An 11,315-nucleotide genomic window follows, 5' to 3' on the forward strand; every position below is an offset into this window, starting at 1 on the left:
CTACTTTCAGCCGATGCGACTTGTCTGTCGCTGAACAGTCGCTTTTTATGTATTCAGCACCTATGTATAATGTTGTAAAAATGCTCTAGAAGCTAAAGTCGCAGAAATGTCACACATATTTGGCCTGCAACTTTCTGTGCGACAAATTCAGACAGGAAAAATCAGTATAAATTGTTACGCCGAGCGCTCCGGGTCCCCGCTCCTCCCCGGAGCGCTCGCTTCACTCTCCCCGCGGCAGCGCTCCGGTCACGTCCTCTGACCCGGGGCGCTGCGATTCCGCTGCCAGCCGGGATGCGATTCGCGATGCGGGTAGCGCCCGCTCGCGATGCGCACCCCGGCTCCCCTACCTGACTCGCTCTCCGTCTGTTCTGTCCCGGCGCGCGCGGCCCCGCTCCCTAGGGCGCGCGCGCGCCGGGTCTCTGCGATTTAAAGGGCCACTGCGCCGCTGATTGGCGCAGTGGTTCCAATTAGTGTTTACACCTGTGCACTTCCCTATATCACCTCACTTCCCCTTCACTCCCTCGCCGGATCTTGTTGCCTTAGTGCCAGTGAAAGCGTTCCTTGTGTGTTCCTTGCCTGTGTTTCCAGACCTTCTGCCGTTGCCCCTGACTACGATCCTTGCTGCCTGCCCCGACCTTCTGCTACGTCCGACCTTGCTTTTGCCTACTCCCTTGTACCGCGCCTATCTTCAGCAGCCAGAAAGGTGAGCCGTTGCTAGTGGATACGACCTGGTCACTACCGCCGCAGCAAGACCATCCCGCTTTGCGGCGGGCTCTGGTGAAAACCAGTAGTGGCTTAGAACCGGTCCACTAGCACGGTCCACGCCAATCCCTCTCTGGCACAGAGGATCCACTACCTGCCAGCCGGCATCGTGACATAAATCCTTAGAAAATTATCCCCCAGTGTCTCCATCTGCTGGCGGTATTGAATAAGCATTGCTGCACTGATGGGGTATGCATTAGACGAAAAAAAAGAAGAAAAAGAAGAATAATACGCCCAGAAAAGAGGCGAAAAGGAGAAAAACGTAAAAAAACGTGAAAAAAAAGTAAGAGGAAGAGAAGGGAAAAAAAGGTGGAAATGGGTTTAAAAGTGATTTCGGCGGAGAAATATATATATATATATATATATATATATATATATATGCGCACACACACACATATATATAAACGTATTCTCCGTTGAGATATTGCAGCCGCTGCTGTGTCCAGGCCCAGGAGCCTTAGCACTGTGCTGTGATGTCACTCAATACCACTGACATCACTAGGTGTAAACAACATCTCTCCTTTGCTGTGTATGTGACTATGGAGCTGTTTGGTGATGTCGTCTATTATGGCCTTCATAGAAGCAACAGGAGATTGTTGCATCCATCTAGAACCCTCAGAACTACAGTGCTATGATGTCACTCACTTCCACAGGCCTTGCAGAGTGTAAACAACAACAACCCAGCTTTGTTGTGTATGTAACCATAGGGATTTGTGATGTCACCTAGAACCTTCACAGCAGCGACAGCTTTATGAGGAGCATCAGCACTGCTCTGCCTGAGCAGAACCATCACCGCCATAGGTTGTCAAATAACCCGGATTTAACCCACACAGGTAAGTCCAATGGGGTGCAGGCATGTCCTCTATGCTTACAGCTTCCCGTGGGTGTTGGTTTGATACCGTTTGGGGACAGCCAAGGAGGCATCTGCAGGCAACAAAGGTAGGTGTGTGCTTGTGTGTGTGTTTCCTATGCAGATCCTAAGCCCAGTGTCACATGCAAGTAGGAGGAGTAAGAAGGGTTCCTGGCAAATCCGGGTTATGGATTGCATTTAAAAAGGCCCCGTGGGAGTGCAATGGGCCCCTGTCTTGCTGCTTAGCAATAATGGTATGGGTTTAGGTTCTGCTGTGTGTACTGGTGGTTGACTGCCCCCCAGCCCAGAGTGTGCATGGAAAATTGTCTGGCAGCCTCCCTGACAGCAAGCAGTGATAGTGCCCATGAAGGGCACCTTGTTGGGCCCGCCCCTTTCACGGTTATCGCTTCTCGGCCTTTTGGCTAAGATCAAGTGTAGTATCTGTTCTTATCAGTTTAATATCTGATACGTCCCCTATCTGGGGACCATATATTAAATGGATTTTTGAGAACGGGGGCCGATTTCGAAGCTTGCTTCCGTCGCCCTATGCATTGACCCGATATGGCAGTATCTTCGGGTACAGTGCACCACCCCCTTACAGGGTTAAAAAGAAAGATTCCTACTTTCATTGCTACCTGCTTGCTGGCTAGCCAGCTAGCCAGCCCTGTGGGCCTTGCTGCTGCTGCAGCCAAAAAACAAAAGGTGGTGCTGCTGCTGCTTCTGCTGCTTCTGCTTCTGCTTGTGTCTGGCCGCTGTTGGAGCGTCCAGGCACAGGACTTCTGCTGCTGCTGACTAAATGGCCTCCTTAATTGAATCATTTGAGTAGCCAGCACACCTGTGCAGGTAGGGCATGACATGATAGGCAGCTGCCTTGATAGCGGGTGGGTGCTGAATGTTCCTAATTGACAAAATAAGATTAATGCTTATGAAGAAATATAAAATCTCATCCCTTCCCCAATATCGCGCCACACCCCTACCCCTTAATTCCCTGGTTGAACTTGATGGACATATGTCTTTTTTCGACCGTACTAACTATGTAACTATGTAACATAACATGGGGGGGGGGGGGGGGTCTCCTGGCTGTTCACACAGGTGTGTCATTGCTGTACATTGACCATGCATTGCTTCTGTGGTATTGCAAAGGCAAAGACAAATGCTTCCAGCCATCCATTGCACTAATGGATTGGTCATCAGCTGGCTGTCTATGTCCCGCATCAATATAGACCAAAGTACAGAGGGTTAGGCTATGCTATTGTGCACCTACCTGATGCATCAGAAGGTGCGAGGCCCTTGCTAAATTCTGTGCACAGACTTTGAGATCTATACTTTAGACTGTATCTAAACCTGCTCCAACATGGACTGACATTCTGGCCTACTTTCAGCCGATGCGACTTGTCTGTCGCTGAACAGTCGCTTTTTATGTATTCAGCACCTATGTATAATGTTGTAAAAATGCTCTAGAAGCTAAAGTCGCAGAAATGTCACACATATTTGGCCTGCAACTTTCTGTGCGACAAATTCAGACAGGAAAAATCAGTATAAATCCTTAGAAAATTATCCCCCAGTGTCTCCATCTGCTGGCGGTATTGAATAAGCATTGCTGCACTGATGGGGTATGCATTAGACAAAAAAAAAGAAGAAAAAGAAGAATAATACGCCCAGAAAAGAGGCGAAAAGGAGAAAAACGTAAAAAAACGTGAAAAAAAAGTAAGAGGAAGAGAAGGGAAAAAAAGGTGGAAATGGGTTTAAAAGTGATTTCGGCGGAGAAGTATATATATATATATATATATATATATATATATACGCGCACACACACACATATATATAAACGTATTCTCCGTTGAGATATTGCAGCCGCTGCTGTGTCCAGGCCCAGGAGCCTTAGCACTGTGCTGTGATGTCACTCAATACCACTGACATCACTAGGTGTAAACAACATCTCTCCTTTGCTGTGTATGTGACTATGGAGCTGTTTGGTGATGTCGTCTATTATGGCCTTCATAGAAGCAACAGGAGATTGTTGCATCCATCTAGAACCCTCAGAACTACAGTGCTATGATGTCACTCACTTCCACAGGCCTTGCAGAGTGTAAACAACAACAACCCAGCTTTGTTGTGTATGTAACCATAGGGATTTGTGATGTCACCTAGAACCTTCACAGCAGCGACAGCTTTATGAGGAGCATCAGCACTGCTCTGCCTGAGCAGAACCATCACCGCCATAGGTTGTCAAATAACCCGGATTTAACCCACACAGGTAAGTCCAATGGGGTGCAGGCATGTCCTCTATGCTTACAGCTTCCCGTGGGTGTTGGTTTGATACCGTTTGGGGACAGCCAAGGAGGCATCTGCAGGCAACAAAGGTAGGTGTGTGCTTGTGTGTGTGTTTCCTATGCAGATCCTAAGCCCAGTGTCACATGCAAGTAGGAGGAGTAAGAAGGGTTCCTGGCAAATCCGGGTTATGGATTGCATTTAAAAAGGCCCCGTGGGAGTGCAATGGGCCCCTGTCTTGCTGCTTAGCAATAATGGTATGGGTTTAGGTTCTGCTGTGTGTACTGGTGGTTGACTGCCCCCCAGCCCAGAGTGTGCATGGAAAATTGTCTGGCAGCCTCCCTGACAGCAAGCAGTGATAGTGCCCATGAAGGGCACCTTGTTGGGCCCGCCCCTTTCACGGTTATCGCTTCTCGGCCTTTTGGCTAAGATCAAGTGTAGTATCTGTTCTTATCAGTTTAATATCTGATACGTCCCCTATCTGGGGACCATATATTAAATGGATTTTTGAGAACGGGGGCCGATTTCGAAGCTTGCTTCCGTCGCCCTATGCATTGACCCGATATGGCAGTATCTTCGGGTACAGTGCACCACCCCCTTACAGGGTTAAAAAGAAAGATTCCTACTTTCATTGCTACCTGCTTGCTGGCTAGCCAGCTAGCCAGCCCTGTGGGCCTTGCTGCTGCTGCAGCCAAAAAACAAAAGGTGGTGCTGCTGCTGCTTCTGCTGCTGCTTCTGCTGCTTCTGCTTCTGCTTGTGTCTGGCCGCTGTTGGAGCGTCCAGGCACAGGACTTCTGCTGCTGCTGACTAAATGGCCTCCTTAATTGGATCATTTGAGTAGCCAGCACACCTGTGCAGGTAGGGCATGACATGATAGGCAGCTGCCTTGATAGCGGGTGGGTGCTGAATGTTCCTAATTGACAAAATAAGATTAATGCTTATGAAGAAATATAAAATCTCATCCCTTCCCCAATATCGCGCCACACCCCTACCCCTTAATTCCCTGGTTGAACTTGATGGACATATGTCTTTTTTCGACCGTACTAACTATGTAACTATGTAACATAACATGGGGGGGGGGGGGGTCTCCTGGCTGTTCACACAGGTGTGTCATTGCTGTACATTGACCATGCATTGCTTCTGTGGTATTGCAAAGGCAAAGACAAATGCTTCCAGCCATCCATTGCACTAATGGATTGGTCATCAGCTGGCTGTCTATGTCCCGCATCAATATAGACCAAAGTACAGAGGGTTAGGCTATGCTATTGTGCACCTACCTGATGCATCAGAAGGTGCGAGGCCCTTGCTAAATTCTGTGCACAGACTTTGAGATCTATACTTTAGACTGTATCTAAACCTGCTCCAACATGGACTGACATTCTGGCCTACTTTCAGCCGATGCGACTTGTCTGTCGCTGAACAGTCGCTTTTTATGTATTCAGCACCTATGTATAATGTTGTAAAAATGCTCTAGAAGCTAAAGTCGCAGAAATGTCACACATATTTGGCCTGCAACTTTCTGTGCGACAAATTCAGACAGGAAAAATCAGTATAAATCCTTAGAAAATTATCCCCCAGTGTCTCCATCTGCTGGCGGTATTGAATAAGCATTGCTGCACTGATGGGGTATGCATTAGACGAAAAAAAAGAAGAAAAAGAAGAATAATACGCCCAGAAAAGAGGCGAAAAGGAGAAAAACGTAAAAAAACGTGAAAAAAAAGTAAGAGGAAGAGAAGGGAAAAAAAGGTGGAAATGGGTTTAAAAGTGATTTCGGCGGAGAAATATATATATATATATATATATATATATATATATATATATATATATATACGCGCACACACACACATATATATAAACGTATTCTCCGTTGAGATATTGCAGCCGCTGCTGTGTCCAGGCCCAGGAGCCTTAGCACTGTGCTGTGATGTCACTCAATACCACTGACATCACTAGGTGTAAACAACATCTCTCCTTTGCTGTGTATGTGACTATGGAGCTGTTTGGTGATGTCGTCTATTATGGCCTTCATAGAAGCAACAGGAGATTGTTGCATCCATCTAGAACCCTCAGAACTACAGTGCTATGATGTCACTCACTTCCACAGGCCTTGCAGAGTGTAAACAACAACAACCCAGCTTTGTTGTGTATGTAACCATAGGGATTTGTGATGTCACCTAGAACCTTCACAGCAGCGACAGCTTTATGAGGAGCATCAGCACTGCTCTGCCTGAGCAGAACCATCACCGCCATAGGTTGTCAAATAACCCGGATTTAACCCACACAGGTAAGTCCAATGGGGTGCAGGCATGTCCTCTATGCTTACAGCTTCCCGTGGGTGTTGGTTTGATACCGTTTGGGGACAGCCAAGGAGGCATCTGCAGGCAACAAAGGTAGGTGTGTGCTTGTGTGTGTGTTTCCTATGCAGATCCTAAGCCCAGTGTCACATGCAAGTAGGAGGAGTAAGAAGGGTTCCTGGCAAATCCGGGTTATGGATTGCATTTAAAAAGGCCCCGTGGGAGTGCAATGGGCCCCTGTCTTGCTGCTTAGCAATAATGGTATGGGTTTAGGTTCTGCTGTGTGTACTGGTGGTTGACTGCCCCCCAGCCCAGAGTGTGCATGGAAAATTGTCTGGCAGCCTCCCTGACAGCAAGCAGTGATAGTGCCCATGAAGGGCACCTTGTTGGGCCCGCCCCTTTCACGGTTATCGCTTCTCGGCCTTTTGGCTAAGATCAAGTGTAGTATCTGTTCTTATCAGTTTAATATCTGATACGTCCCCTATCTGGGGACCATATATTAAATGGATTTTTGAGAACGGGGGCCGATTTCGAAGCTTGCTTCCGTCGCCCTATGCATTGACCCGATATGGCAGTATCTTCGGGTACAGTGCACCACCCCCTTACAGGGTTAAAAAGAAAGATTCCTACTTTCATTGCTACCTGCTTGCTGGCTAGCCAGCTAGCCAGCCCTGTGGGCCTTGCTGCTGCTGCAGCCAAAAAACAAAAGGTGGTGCTGCTGCTGCTTCTGCTGCTTCTGCTTCTGCTTGTGTCTGGCCGCTGTTGGAGCGTCCAGGCACAGGACTTCTGCTGCTGCTGACTAAATGGCCTCCTTAATTGGATCATTTGAGTAGCCAGCACACCTGTGCAGGTAGGGCATGACATGATAGGCAGCTGCCTTGATAGCGGGTGGGTGCTGAATGTTCCTAATTGACAAAATAAGATTAATGCTTATGAAGAAATATAAAATCTCATCCCTTCCCCAATATCGCGCCACACCCCTACCCCTTAATTCCCTGGTTGAACTTGATGGACATATGTCTTTTTTCGACCGTACTAACTATGTAACTATGTAACATAACATGGGGGGGGGGGGGGTCTCCTGGCTGTTCACACAGGTGTGTCATTGCTGTACATTGACCATGCATTGCTTCTGTGGTATTGCAAAGGCAAAGACAAATGCTTCCAGCCATCCATTGCACTAATGGATTGGTCATCAGCTGGCTGTCTATGTCCCGCATCAATATAGACCAAAGTACAGAGGGTTAGGCTATGCTATTGTGCACCTACCTGATGCATCAGAAGGTGCGAGGCCCTTGCTAAATTCTGTGCACAGACTTTGAGATCTATACTTTAGACTGTATCTAAACCTGCTCCAACATGGACTGACATTCTGGCCTACTTTCAGCCGATGCGACTTGTCTGTCGCTGAACAGTCGCTTTTTATGTATTCAGCACCTATGTATAATGTTGTAAAAATGCTCTAGAAGCTAAAGTCGCAGAAATGTCACACATATTTGGCCTGCAACTTTCTGTGCGACAAATTCAGACAGGAAAAATCAGTATAAATCCTTAGAAAATTATCCCCCAGTGTCTCCATCTGCTGGCGGTATTGAATAAGCATTGCTGCACTGATGGGGTATGCATTAGACGAAAAAAAAGAAGAAAAAGAAGAATAATACGCCCAGAAAAGAGGCGAAAAGGAGAAAAACGTAAAAAAACGTGAAAAAAAAGTAAGAGGAAGAGAAGGGAAAAAAAGGTGGAAATGGGTTTAAAAGTGATTTCGGCGGAGAAATATATATATATATATATATATATATATATATATATATATATACGCGCACACACACACATATATATAAACGTATTCTCCGTTGAGATATTGCAGCCGCTGCTGTGTCCAGGCCCAGGAGCCTTAGCACTGTGCTGTGATGTCACTCAATACCACTGACATCACTAGGTGTAAACAACATCTCTCCTTTGCTGTGTATGTGACTATGGAGCTGTTTGGTGATGTCGTCTATTATGGCCTTCATAGAAGCAACAGGAGATTGTTGCATCCATCTAGAACCCTCAGAACTACAGTGCTATGATGTCACTCACTTCCACAGGCCTTGCAGAGTGTAAACAACAACAACCCAGCTTTGTTGTGTATGTAACCATAGGGATTTGTGATGTCACCTAGAACCTTCACAGCAGCGACAGCTTTATGAGGAGCATCAGCACTGCTCTGCCTGAGCAGAACCATCACCGCCATAGGTTGTCAAATAACCCGGATTTAACCCACACAGGTAAGTCCAATGGGGTGCAGGCATGTCCTCTATGCTTACAGCTTCCCGTGGGTGTTGGTTTGATACCGTTTGGGACAGCCAAGGAGGCATCTGCAGGCAACAAAGGTAGGTGTGTGCTTGTGTGTGTGTTTCCTATGCAGATCCTAAGCCCAGTGTCACATGCAAGTAGGAGGAGTAAGAAGGGTTCCTGGCAAATCCGGGTTATGGATTGCATTTAAAAAGGCCCCGTGGGAGTGCAATGGGCCCCTGTCTTGCTGCTTAGCAATAATGGTATGGGTTTAGGTTCTGCTGTGTGTACTGGTGGTTGACTGCCCCCCAGCCCAGAGTGTGCATGGAAAATTGTCTGGCAGCCTCCCTGACAGCAAGCAGTGATAGTGCCCATGAAGGGCACCTTGTTGGGCCCGCCCCTTTCACGGTTATCGCTTCTCGGCCTTTTGGCTAAGATCAAGTGTAGTATCTGTTCTTATCAGTTTTCATGCTGGTGGGGATGGGTGCTGCATGGAGGATGCAGGTGTACCAGGGCTTTCCGGGGCTGGTTCTGAGGAATCAGCTCGACGGCTGCCCCGATGTGACCTGTTCCCTCCGGGTCTCGCCATGAGGCTGAGAGGGTCTAGAGCCGAGGTACTTTTGTGCCTCGGGGAGTGGTGACCCCGAGGTGCCGAAACTCACTGGGAGAATAGGCTCACTGAGTTGAAGCACGGGCACCATAATCTCTTCACCTTGTGGCACTCACCTCTTGATTCCCGGCCTTCTGGCTAGGATCAGAGAAATTTTTATAGATCCGGCCGGATGTCCGGGCAGTATATCTGCACACATTCACTTATTTATTTCTTTTTTTGTCTCACTGTGTCACTTTTTGCGTGTTGTGTGTTCACAGGATTTGTCAGGATGCGGTAGCCCTTCTGGGTGTCCCTCCTGGCGGTCTAGGGGAGGTGTGTGTGGCCATTAGGTTCCGCACCTCCCTGCAAACACCCCAGGTACTCCTGCTTTGGCAGGGTACCTACCGTAATCGGCTCTGCGGGCAGATACCTTGGCCAACGCCAAGGGGGATGCCGGGAGCATTTGTGGTCCCCTAGTAGCTTCGGCGAAAAGGGACATCGAACCTGGAACCTCGCAGGTACCTTTTGGTCCGGAGGCGAAGGGTAAGGTTTGTTGGGGGGCCTCTCTCCTATCGGAGAAGGGCTTGCGATAGACCGCATCCTTTGTGCACGTTTTTTTTAGTGTAACACGTTTGCACTTTTTCTTGCACTTTGGGTGAATCGAAAGCACGTTCCTCGGCTTTAGATAAAAAAAAAAAAAAAATCTGTTCTTATCAGTTTAATATCTGATACGTCCCCTATCTGGGGACCATATATTAAATGGATTTTTGAGAACGGGGGCCGATTTCGAAGCTTGCTTCCGTCGCCCTATGCATTGACCCGATATGGCAGTATCTTCGGGTACAGTGCACCACCCCCTTACAGGGTTAAAAAGAAAGATTCCTACTTTCATTGCTACCTGCTTGCTGGCTAGCCAGCTAGCCAGCCCTGTGGGCCTTGCTGCTGCTGCAGCCAAAAAACAAAAGGTGGTGCTGCTGCTGCTTCTGCTGCTTCTGCTTCTGCTTGTGTCTGGCCGCTGTTGGAGCGTCCAGGCACAGGACTTCTGCTGCTGCTGACTAAATGGCCTCCTTAATTGGATCATTTGAGTAGCCAGCACACCTGTGCAGGTAGGGCATGACATGATAGGCAGCTGCCTTGATAGCGGGTGGGTGCTGAATGTTCCTAATTGACAAAATAAGATTAATGCTTATGAAGAAATATAAAATCTCATCCCTTCCCCAATATCGCGCCACACCCCTACCCCTTAATTCCCTGGTTGAACTTGATGGACATATGTCTTTTTTCGACCGTACTAACTATGTAACTATGTAACATAACATGGGGGGGGGGGGGGGGGGGTCCTCCTGGCTGTTCACACAGGTGTGTCATTGCTGTACATTGACCATGCATTGCTTCTGTGGTATTGCAAAGGCAAAGACAAATGCTTCCAGCCATCCATTGCACTAATGGATTGGTCATCAGCTGGCTGTCTATGTCCCGCATCAATATAGACCAAAGTACAGAGGGTTAGGCTATGCTATTGTGCACCTACCTGATGCATCAGAAGGTGCGAGGCCCTTGCTAAATTCTGTGCACAGACTTTGAGATCTATACTTTAGACTGTATCTAAACCTGCTCCAACATGGACTGACATTCTGGCCTACTTTCAGCCGATGCGACTTGTCTGTCGCTGAACAGTCGCTTTTTATGTATTCAGCACCTATGTATAATGTTGTAAAAATGCTCTAGAAGCTAAAGTCGCAGAAATGTCACACATATTTGGCCTGCAACTTTCTGTGCGACAAATTCAGACAGGAAAAATCAGTATAAATCCTTAGAAAATTATCCCCCAGTGTCTCCATCTGCTGGCGGTATTGAATAAGCATTGCTGCACTGATGGGGTATGCATTAGACGAAAAAAAAGAAGAAAAAGAAGAATAATACGCCCAGAAAAGAGGCGAAAAGGAGAAAAACGTAAAAAAACGTGAAAAAAAAGTAAGAGGAAGAGAAGGGAAAAAAAGGTGGAAATGGGTTTAAAAGTGATTTCGGCGGAGAAATATATATATATATATATATATATATATATATATATATATACGCGCACACACACACATAGATATAAACGTATTCTCCGTTGAGATATTGCAGCCGCTGCTGTGTCCAGGCCCAGGAGCCTTAGCACTGTGCTGTGATGTCACTCAATACCACTGACATCACTAGGTGTAAACAACATCTCTCCTTTGCTGTGTATGTGACTATGGAGCTGTTTGGTGATGTCGTCTATTATGGC

The 11,315-nt window shown here is 47.3% G+C and overlaps 4 non-coding genes and 1 pseudogene across 4 annotated transcripts; all 5 read left to right on the forward strand.

The window, feature by feature from the left end:
* The first annotated feature begins 2,014 nt into the window (after positions 1–2,014).
* Positions 2,015–2,205, forward strand: LOC130300420 (U2 spliceosomal RNA). Its single transcript, XR_008851291.1, has one exon. It is a non-coding gene; the product is annotated as a U2 spliceosomal RNA (small nuclear RNA).
* Positions 2,206–4,288: 2,083 nt separating this feature from the next.
* Positions 4,289–4,479, forward strand: LOC130300421 (U2 spliceosomal RNA). Its single transcript, XR_008851292.1, has one exon. It is a non-coding gene; the product is annotated as a U2 spliceosomal RNA (small nuclear RNA).
* A 2,107-nt stretch (positions 4,480–6,586) lies between these two features.
* LOC130300422 (U2 spliceosomal RNA) lies at positions 6,587–6,777 on the forward strand. Its single transcript, XR_008851293.1, has one exon. It is a non-coding gene; the product is annotated as a U2 spliceosomal RNA (small nuclear RNA).
* A 2,088-nt stretch (positions 6,778–8,865) lies between these two features.
* LOC130300433 (U2 spliceosomal RNA) lies at positions 8,866–9,025 on the forward strand (annotated as a pseudogene).
* Positions 9,026–9,720: 695 nt separating this feature from the next.
* On the forward strand, positions 9,721–9,902 carry LOC130300427 (U2 spliceosomal RNA). The gene has a single exon (XR_008851298.1). It is a non-coding gene; the product is annotated as a U2 spliceosomal RNA (small nuclear RNA).
* The last annotated feature ends 1,413 nt before the right edge of the window (positions 9,903–11,315 follow it).

Source organism: Hyla sarda, unplaced genomic scaffold (assembly GCF_029499605.1).
Source record: "Hyla sarda isolate aHylSar1 unplaced genomic scaffold, aHylSar1.hap1 scaffold_1078, whole genome shotgun sequence".
In the NCBI taxonomy this organism is placed as follows: domain Eukaryota; kingdom Metazoa; phylum Chordata; class Amphibia; order Anura; family Hylidae; genus Hyla; species Hyla sarda.